The 10986-nt window shown below is 33.6% G+C and overlaps 1 long non-coding RNA gene across 1 annotated transcript; it reads right to left on the reverse strand.

The window, feature by feature from the left end:
* Positions 1 to 351: 351 nt before the first annotated feature.
* LOC149978357 (uncharacterized) lies at positions 352 to 10537 on the reverse strand. The gene is made up of 2 exons (XR_016486215.1): positions 9902 to 10537; positions 352 to 987 (listed from the first exon to the last, which is right to left on the reverse strand). It is a non-coding gene; the product is annotated as an uncharacterized LOC149978357 (long non-coding RNA).
* Positions 10538 to 10986: the final 449 nt, after the last annotated feature.

A 10986-nucleotide genomic window follows, 5' to 3' on the forward strand; every position in this document is an offset into this window, starting at 1 on the left:
GCCCGGCGTCGTTAGGGTTTGGCCTGGCGTCGTTAGGGTTTGGCCCGGCGTCGTTAGGGTTTGGCCCAGCGTCGTTAGGGTTTGGCCCGGCGTCGTTAGGGTTTGGCCCAGCGTCGTTAGGGTTTGGCCCAGCGTCGTTAGGGTTTGGCCCGGGGGTAGGCCGTCATTGTCAATAAGAATTAGTTCTTAACTGACTTGTCTAGTTAAATAAATAGAGCACAGCGTTGACTTTGACAAGATAATTGGAGGTATGTTGCATTAATCATTGTCATGATGTTTGTCTGCTTCTCTTTTTATTGATGAAACCATAGCTGTGTGTCCCTTTTAACATGGAAAACAAATATTTCACAATTAGAATTTATATTTTTTTATTAAATTGAATTCTTAGTGACTGTTCTGTTCTGTGCAACACACACCTCAGACATTACCGTGGCACCAGAACGTCGTATAATGTCATGTCAAATTTGCAGTTTCACATGTTGAGCTTAAATTTCACATGCGCAAGCATATTTTCCCGTTTAACATTTGGAGTTCACATGTTAACACCACCTTTTCACGTGAGAAGAAAAACATGTTTTTACCTCGTATGTAATTGCAGTTGCACATGTGAAAAGGTGGTGTTTTCACATTTAAGAAAAATGCAAAGTAAAAATCTCACTTTCACATATGGAAGGGCATTCTCACATGTAAAAAAAACAATCACATGAAATAATCCCATTTGAAATTGCAAGTTGACGTGTGGTGGTGAAATAGGGTTATTCTGCTCACATGTGTAAAGGCAGGGTTAACAGGTTACAGTGTTTCCATAAATGGAATTGCAAAAGTTGTAATGACATTCTGTAAAAATGTAACTTATCCTACCTGAGCATAATAACTAAAGTGTACTAAAAATTATTTCTTATTTCTGAGACATCCATTCGGCGTGTTACTGGAAACAGGAGACAAGGGGCATTCAGACAGGGGATGAGTGGGGGATATGGGCGACACCTGGAGGGGGGTGAGACAAGCATAAGGACAGGTGAAACAGATCAGGGCGTGACAAGTGTGTTTATCTGATTTTACTAACCGTTCCTTTGAACAAAATCAAAACTGCAATATTCTTGTAAGGCTTTTTGTATAGAAAATCTTAAATTACAGCTCAATTTGAGAAAATTATGAATTTGCAATGAATCGTGATGAATCACAGCAAATCCTGCAATAAACTCAAAAACATTTTTGAATCGTTTGACAGCCCTTAGTTGACATTAAATATGAAAATGCACATGTGAAAGTGTTGTGGACATGAGTCGGGATTGTTGTTCATGGTCACGTGACGAGGAAGTCCCACCTGCGACTTCAGAATGAGTGTTGCCCTTCTTGGTTAAATTTTGACCATTCAAACAGCACTCATTTTGAAGTCGCAGACGAGGCTTCCTCATCACATGACCATGAGCAACCATGACTCGTTCTATTTTACGTTTAAAATGTTTCAAGATATCTGCAGTTATTATCATTTTTTTTTCATTTCAAGTTGTTCACAGTTAATTTGAAATGAACGTAACGTTGGCTTCTCCCGTATGAGAACCGGGTTCTAATCCCTCCAGCTATATAAAAAGACCTATAATAATATCACATGCAGAATGTTGGGAAACCACGTGTCTGAGTCGTGAAACTTCACACGTGTCCGAAAACCTCACGTGTTTGTTTGTCCCAAGTGACAAGATTTGTTCACGTGAAATGTTAGACGTGTCCACAAACCACTGTCTGACTCGTGAAAATTCCAAATCTAAAAGACATTTTAACCTGTGTCTGAAATCCACGTGTTTTTTCACATGTGATTTTTTTCATGTGTTTTTTATTTGTAAGGGTTGGCCCTGCACCTTCTAATTAGGGTCCACTCTTTCTCCAAGGTATTGAACAGGTTAAGAGTTCCATGCAGTACAGTTTAGCCTCCTAGGACAGGGCTGGAAGGAAGCAGGAAGCCTTGGTGGGATTTCATCTTCTATAGTCTACGACAACATAGATCTCTCTTTTATATCACACTGCTTGATTAGTATTTTAATGGTGCGTGTTAGAGCTGGCTGCAGCCCTTCAGCTCTTCTACTGCCACTAAAGCTTCACCAATTAATTATGCAGAATGTTACACATCACAAAGGTGGGAGGGGCTTGGCTGAACCAATTAGAAGGAATTAAATGCCTTCACAGAGCCAAATTGGTGGGAGGGGAGGGGAGACATTTACTTTATTTAGAGATTAGGATTTCCATGGCTGAGGAAAGGAAAAATGGTTTAATTAAAGTCATGTATAATTGCGTGGCCACATCTGAACGGTTCCCCTCCTTCATTCCCGCACCAATAATTATCATGACAAAAAGTTTATGTTCATAAATGAACAATGATCTGGGTAGATCTTAGAGGACTTTATTTCCAAACAGTATTTATTTATTTAACAATACAATGGATAACTCATTTTGTTAAGTGAATTGGTATGTTAAATCTTCAATTATCATGTCAAATGAACAGTGACCAATTTCAATTTTTTTTTTTAAAGAACTGCAGATAGCTTGAAATATTTCAATCACAAAATAGAATGAGTAAGGAAAGGTAAGAAACATGCTGAACAATACCAGTGGTCAACTTTGTGCAAATGCCTTCTCTTGCCTAATGAATTTGCTTTCCTTTATTACTGTACAAATGTCTAACGTATACAGGACATGACTGGACAGAGATACACACATCTCTCCTAAAGTATATATATATATAATCCACATACAGTGTGTAGAAAGGTATGAGGTGATATCAGCCATCCTTAGTGGTAATACTAGCATTTCGATACACTTGCAATAATATCTGCTAAATATGTGTATGCGACCCATAAAATGTGATTTATTTCAATATTAGAGGTGATATCAGTCATCCTTGGCGGATTCCATTGTTTCATCTCCATCTGATCGTCATCCCGTAGTCCTAGTGGTCCTGGTCCAGTCCTGCTGTGGTGCAGTGTGACGTTCAGTATTCCACTCAGCCCTGGAGTCAATGCCCAATGTGGGTTGCAGAGAAATACGAGCCTTACTGTCGCGTTGCTGCTGTCCCTGTATCTGCTCTCTCTCTCTCTCTCTCTCTCTCTCTATGTATCTGCTATCTCTCTATCTCTTCTCTCTGTCTCAATCTTTAACCTATGTGATAGAGGGGGGACATATGTACAGGGGTAAACATTCCGTCCACCTCTTTTTCGAGTCTCCACCGTTTGAGTATATTTAAGGCTTTTGAAAAACAATGCACTAGGCAAGCAGCATGTGTTTTGATCTTCTTCACAGATTTAACTCTACAGTATGTATACTGAAACATGATATAACATTATGCATACTGAAACATGATATAACATTATGTATACTGAAACATGATATAACATTATGTATACTGAAACATGATATAACATTATGCATACTGAAACATGATATAACATTATGCATACTGAAACATGATATAACATTATGCATACTGAAACATGATATAACATTATGCATACTGAAACATGATATAACATTATGCATACTGAAACATGATATAACATTATGTATACTGAAACATGATATAACATTATGCATACTGAAACATGATATAACATTATGCATACTGAAACATGATATAACATTATGCATACTGAAACATGATATAACATTATGTATACTGAAACATGATATAACTACATGTATACTGAAACATGATATAACATTATGCATACTGAAACATGATATAACATTATGCATACTGAAACATGATATAACATTATGTATACTGAAACATGATATAACTACATGTATACTGAAACATGATATAACATTATGCATACTGAAACATGATATAACATTATGCATACTGAAACATGATATAACATTATGCATACTGAAACATGATATAACATTATGCATACTGAAACATGATATAACATTATGCATACTGAAACATGATATAACATTATGCATACTGAAACATGATATAACATTATGTATACTGAAACATGATATAACATTATGCATACTGAAACATGATATAACATTATGCATACTGAAACATGATATAACATTATGCATACTGAAACATGATATAACATTATGTATACTGAAACATGATATAACTACATGTATACTGAAACATGATATAACATTATGCATACTGAAACATGATATAACTACATGTATACTGAAACATGATATAACATTATGCATACTGAAACATGATATAACTACATGTATACTGAAACATGATATAACATTATGTATACTGAAACATGATATAACATTATGTATACTGAAACATGATATAACATTATGCATACTGAAACATGATATAACATTATGCATACTGAAACATGATATAACATTATGTATACTGAAACATGATATAACATTATGTATACTGAAACATGATATAACATTATGCATACTGAAACATGATATAACATTATGCATACTGAAACATGATATAACTACATGTATACTGAAACATGATATAACATTATGCATACTGAAACATGATATAACATTATGTATACTGAAACATGATATAACATTATGCATACTGAAACATGATATAACATTATGTATACTGAAACATGATATAACATTATGCATACTGAAACATGATATAACATTATGTATACTGAAACATGATATAACATTATGTATACTGAAACATGATATAACATTATGTATACTGAAACATGATATAACATTATGTATACTGAAACATGATATAACATTATGCATACTGAAACATGATATAACATTATGTATACTGAAACATGATATAACATTATGTATACTGAAACATGATATAACATTATGTATACTGAAACATGATATAACATTATGCATACTGAAACATGATATAACATTATGTATACTGAAACATGATATAACATTATGTATACTGAAACATGATATAACATTATGTATACTGAAACATGATATAACATTATGCATACTGAAACATGATATAACTACATGTATACTGAAACATGATATAACATTATGTATACTGAAACATGATATAACATTATGTATACTGAAACATGATATAACATTATGTATACTGAAACATGATATAACATTATGCATACTGAAACATGATATAACATTATGTATACTGAAACATGATATAACATTATGTATACTGAAACATGATATAACATTATGTATACTGAAACATGATATAACATTATGTATACTGAAACATGATATAACATTATGCATACTGAAACATGATATAACATTATGCATACTGAAACATGATATAACATTATGCATACTGAAACATGATATAACATTATGTATACTGAAACATGATATAACATTATGTATACTGAAACATGATATAACATTATGTATACTGAAACATGATATAACATTATGTATACTGAAACATGATATAACATTATGTATACTGAAACATGATATAACAGTATGTATACTGAAACATGATATAACATTATGCATACTGAAACATGATATAACATTATGCATACTGAAACATGATATAACATTATGTATACTGAAACATGATATAACATTATGCATACTGAAACATGATATAACATTATGTATACTGAAACATGATATAACATTATGCATACTGAAACATGATATAACATTATGTATACTGAAACATGATATAACATTATGCATACTGAAACATGATATAACATTATGTATACTGAAACATGATATAACATTATGTATACTGAAACATGATATAACATTATGCATACTGAAACATGATATAACATTATGCATACTGAAACATGATATAACTACATGTATACTGAAACATGATATAACATTATGTATACTGAAACATGATATAACATTATGCATACTGAAACATGATATAACATTATGCATACTGAAACATGATATAACATTATGCATACTGAAACATGATATAACATTATGTATACTGAAACATGATATAACATTATGTATACTGAAACATGATATAACATTATGCATACTGAAACATGATATAACATTATGCATACTGAAACATGATATAACTACATGTATACTGAAACATGATATAACATTATGCATACTGAAACATGATATAACATTATGTATACTGAAACATGATATAACATTATGCATACTGAAACATGATATAACATTATGTATACTGAAACATGATATAACATTATGCATACTGAAACATGATATAACATTATGTATACTGAAACATGATATAACATTATGTATACTGAAACATGATATAACATTATGTATACTGAAACATGATATAACATTATGTATACTGAAACATGATATAACATTATGCATACTGAAACATGATATAACATTATGTATACTGAAACATGATATAACATTATGTATACTGAAACATGATATAACATTATGTATACTGAAACATGATATAACATTATGCATACTGAAACATGATATAACATTATGTATACTGAAACATGATATAACATTATGTATACTGAAACATGATATAACATTATGTATACTGAAACATGATATAACATTATGCATACTGAAACATGATATAACTACATGTATACTGAAACATGATATAACATTATGTATACTGAAACATGATATAACATTATGTATACTGAAACATGATATAACATTATGTATACTGAAACATGATATAACATTATGCATACTGAAACATGATATAACATTATGTATACTGAAACATGATATAACATTATGTATACTGAAACATGATATAACATTATGTATACTGAAACATGATATAACATTATGTATACTGAAACATGATATAACATTATGCATACTGAAACATGATATAACATTATGCATACTGAAACATGATATAACATTATGCATACTGAAACATGATATAACATTATGTATACTGAAACATGATATAACATTATGTATACTGAAACATGATATAACATTATGTATACTGAAACATGATATAACATTATGTATACTGAAACATGATATAACATTATGTATACTGAAACATGATATAACAGTATGTATACTGAAACATGATATAACATTATGCATACTGAAACATGATATAACATTATGCATACTGAAACATGATATAACATTATGTATACTGAAACATGATATAACATTATGCATACTGAAACATGATATAACATTATGTATACTGAAACATGATATAACATTATGCATACTGAAACATGATATAACATTATGTATACTGAAACATGATATAACATTATGCATACTGAAACATGATATAACATTATGTATACTGAAACATGATATAACATTATGTATACTGAAACATGATATAACATTATGCATACTGAAACATGATATAACATTATGCATACTGAAACATGATATAACATTATGCATACTGAAACATGATATAACTACATGTATACTGAAACATGATATAACATTATGCATACTGAAACATGATATAACATTATGCATACTGAAACATGATATAACATTATGTATACTGAAACATGATATAACTACATGTATACTGAAACATGATATAACATTATGCATACTGAAACATGATATAACATTATGCATACTGAAACATGATATAACATTATGCATACTGAAACATGATATAACATTATGCATACTGAAACATGATATAACATTATGCATACTGAAACATGATATAACATTATGCATACTGAAACATGATATAACATTATGTATACTGAAACATGATATAACATTATGTATACTGAAACATGATATAACATTATGCATACTGAAACATGATATAACATTATGCATACTGAAACATGATATAACATTATGTATACTGAAACATGATATAACATTATGTATACTGAAACATGATATAACATTATGCATACTGAAACATGATATAACATTATGCATACTGAAACATGATATAACATTATGCATACTGAAACATGATATAACATTATGCATACTGAAACATGATATAACATTATGCATACTGAAACATGATATAACTACATGTATACTGAAACATGATATAACATTATGCATACTGAAACATGATATAACTACATGTATACTGAAACATGATATAACTACATGTATACTGAAACATGATATAACATTATGTATACTGAAACATGATATAACATTATGCATACTGAAACATGATATAACATTATGCATACTGAAACATGATATAACATTATGCATACTGAAACATGATATAACTACATGTATACTGAAACGTTGACAATATATATGCAGTTAGAATCATGTGTTTTGGAGTATTTTTTACTACAACAGTTCTAAATGTCCTCCACCACAGAACATAGTCCTCTGTGTCCACCACAGAACATAGTCCTCTGTGTCCACCACTGAACATAGTCCTCTGTGTCCTCCACAGAACATAGTCCTCTGTGTCCACCACTGAACATAGTCCTCTGTGTCCACCACAGAACATAGTCCTCTGTGTCCACCACCACAGAACATAGTCCTCTGTGTCCTCCACCACTGAACATAGTCCTCTGTGTCCACCACAGAACAGAGTCCTCTGTGTCCACCACAGAACAGAGTCCTCTGTGTCCACCACAGAACATAGTCCTCTGTGTCCTCCACCACTGAACATAGTCCTCTGTGTCCACCACTGAACATAGTCCTCTGTGTCCACCACCACAGAACATAGTCCTCTGTGTCCTCCACCACAGAACATAGTCCTCTGTGTCCACCACCACAGAACATAGTCCTCTGTGTCCTCCACCACAGAACATAGTCCTCTGTGTCCTCCACCACTGAACATAGTCCTCTGTGTCCACCACAGAACAGAGTCCTCTGTGTCCACCACAGAACAGAGTCCTCTGTGTCCACCACAGAACATAGTCCTCTGTGTCCTCCACCACTGAACATAGTCCTCTGTGTCCTCCATCACTGAACATAGTCCTCTGTGTCCACCACAGAACATAGTCCTCTGTGTCCACCACAGAACATAGTCCTCTGTGTCCTCCACCACAGAACATAGTCCTCTGTGTCCACCACAGAACATAGTCCTCTGTGTCCACCACAGAACATAGTCCTCTGTGTCCACCACAGAACATAGTCCTCTGTGTCCTCCACCACAGAACATAGTCCTCTGTGTCCACCACAGAACATAGTCCTCTGTGTCCACCACAGAACATAGTCCTCTGTGTCCACCACAGAACATAGTCCTCTGTGTCCACCGCAGAACATAGTCCTGTGTGTCCACCACAGAACTCTGTGTCCTTCACCACTGAACCTCCAGGGGACCATGACACAATGTCCCAAGAACGTCCTAAAAACGTCCTTGGGGACTTTCCCGGGACAAACCGGTGTCGTAACGTGAGTATCATTCATGTGATGACATGCTATTTATCGAATAATTAACTATGTTTAATTTATTACGTGATTAAATTAATCATGTAAGAATTAACTCATTAGTAACTTGGGGTACCACGGGAGAAGTTTGTTTAATGAGTTACCGTTTCCCGAAATAACTCAAGAATATATCAGAATCTCTCGATATCATAACAGTCAATAATCAATAATTTCCTCATATCAGTCTCATTCTGAACATCGTTGACCTCATAAATCTGCACGAACCCTAGCCTAAATTATGAATTAGCGATACACAAATTGGCTTAATTATTTATTTACTAACTAACTAAATAACCACACAGAATTACATAAACACACACACAGTATAGATCATCGATTACTAACATAATGCAATGAAAAGTCCCTAGTGGACTAACCCAATATGACCGTTTGGTTACACAATGGGAAGGGAAAGGCAAGATAAAGAGAGTGGGAGAGACAAAGAGAGTGGGCTGGTATATACATGTTGAATTTATACTCATGAGAATGAATACTTTTGCACATGAACGACCACTCATTCAAAAATAATTGCAATGTGTATATTTACGCTTGTATGTCTTTGCCTTCTCGCTGTTGAAATCACCCAGTCCGTCTTTGAGGAGGAGTTCGACAGAAGTCTCTGGTTTGTCCACCAGAGGTCACAATGTCCTTTTTAGTTGTAGTTGTAGGTTGTAGTTTATCTTTGCCTTGGAGCGTTTTTCTAGAATGTATCCTCCAGATGTTGTACACGCGGTGGTCTTTGGTCAAGTTCACTAGGCTACTGGTACTTGAACAGCTGCAGACTGCATGTTCTGGGATAGTCTTTATCTTCTTCACTCGAGAGTTTCAGAGGGTCTTACCATTTTCTGGTCTTGTAAGTTTTATACCATTTGTCAGCCGTGTAGCCCCCAATCCACACCGTCTGGTCTCATTTAAATTCCAACCATTTCAACGTGTGGATGGTCCTCACGTTCTCTGGTCTAATGTAATTCTTCAGCGAGTCCTTTAAAGCACTCTGTAAAAAAAAGGGGCGTTCTATCATGTGGACACAAACTCTGACCTCATTCGGGGCGTAGCCACTGACTAGCACAAGTCTTTGCAAGAAAAACAATTATTATTTGGAAGGCTAAAATCACATTGCTATCTTTTCACAAATGGATTCATATAAGTTTTACAACCTTTAGATGCAACCCTGACACCTCAAATGCGTAAACTTTCAAAGATAGTTATTTAGTTATAACATCCTTAATGATGTCACAAAACAATAAACTTTTGACATGATTTATTGTTTAGATCCCCACCAACCATTCCAAACGATATGATCTCAAAACTAATATTCAAATGTCCAATATTTGGATGTTAGAGTTTTTAGGCCAGAGTCTCTCTCTACGTGCACATTTTTCAGCAGAGCAGAAGGGAGAGTTTCTGCCAGTTATTTACGATCTGGTTGTTAAGTGTCATGACACCGGGAACTAGACAAAACCTCCAGGGGACCATGACACAATGTCCTGACCACTTTAGGCAACCAGTTAGTGAAGTCCTGCAGACATCCTAACGTCTAATATTTGTTTTGCTGGGACGTTCCCTTGGGACCATCACGCAACATCCTAATGACTAGTAAAATGAAAGTCCTGAGAACGTTCTGAAAAAGAA

The sequence above is a fragment of the Oncorhynchus mykiss genome, chromosome 14 (assembly GCF_057628025.1).
Source record: "Oncorhynchus mykiss isolate SJ-2025 chromosome 14, ASM5762802v1, whole genome shotgun sequence".
Lineage (NCBI taxonomy): Eukaryota > Metazoa > Chordata > Actinopteri > Salmoniformes > Salmonidae > Oncorhynchus > Oncorhynchus mykiss.